Source organism: Pongo abelii, chromosome 10, assembly GCF_028885655.2.
Source record: "Pongo abelii isolate AG06213 chromosome 10, NHGRI_mPonAbe1-v2.0_pri, whole genome shotgun sequence".
NCBI classification, from domain to species: Eukaryota; Metazoa; Chordata; class Mammalia; order Primates; family Hominidae; genus Pongo; species Pongo abelii.
Genome location: NC_071995.2, coordinates 73,615,978 through 73,616,906, shown reverse-complemented (window position 1 = coordinate 73,616,906; position 929 = coordinate 73,615,978).

Genomic DNA, 929 nt, shown 5'->3' with positions numbered 1-929 from the left:
TCACTTTGTGTTCTTAACCCTGTCTTTTCAGTGGTTTTCAGTGACACAGCACCTATTACGACATAGATTTTTATGAGGCTGTGTCAGACTTCCTTTTGAATTGGGGGATATTTCCAAAGAAAATTCTGAAGTCTCCAGGAATAATAGTCTCCAATTTTTAATGGAGGTTGTGGTGATAAAATGAAAACATATCTCTTACTTCTATAAATGCCTCGCAAAATGCTTTCAGAAATCTTTTTCTTTTTAGAGTCATATCAACACACAGTGGTTGGAATATCCGGTTAACATCATAAACGTGACCTAGAATTCATTCACGATGGTAGAAACATGTAAGCGTGTGTGTGTGAGAGAGAGAGAAAGAGAAAGAAAGAGAGAGAGAGAGGGATTGAGAGAGAGAATAGTAGAAAGAATACAGGACTCAAGTTGAAAATTTAGTTTCTGTTTCTAACTAGCTGTAAGACCTTGGACAGGATACCAAACTCTCTAAACCTCAGCCACCTATCGAATGAGGGTATCGGACCTTTTTTGCTTCCTTAATTATAGAGGTTTGGCAAGATCAAATGAACTAGCTGATATTAAATTCCTGCCTTGTATATTCACCTTAGTAATACAGAAATAAAAACACAGTCACTGGCCCCAAGGAGCTCACAGTGGTAAGAGCTGTGAGATGGTGATGACAAAGATAGTTACAACAGGGGCTGTTGGAGATCTGGATATGGGAAAGCACAGGGAGATATGGACACACAAGAGAGCATACTTAACCCATTCTGGAAATGGCAGAGCTGGCCTACATATAGCAGGTGAGGCCTTTGCTGAGGCTAGAATCAGCTAGGTGTTGATCAAGTGAAAAAGGGCTGGAGAGGAGAAGGGAATTAGAGGGAAAGGAACTATATATCTAGTTGTGAAGTTGAAGACATGGTGTTATGGCA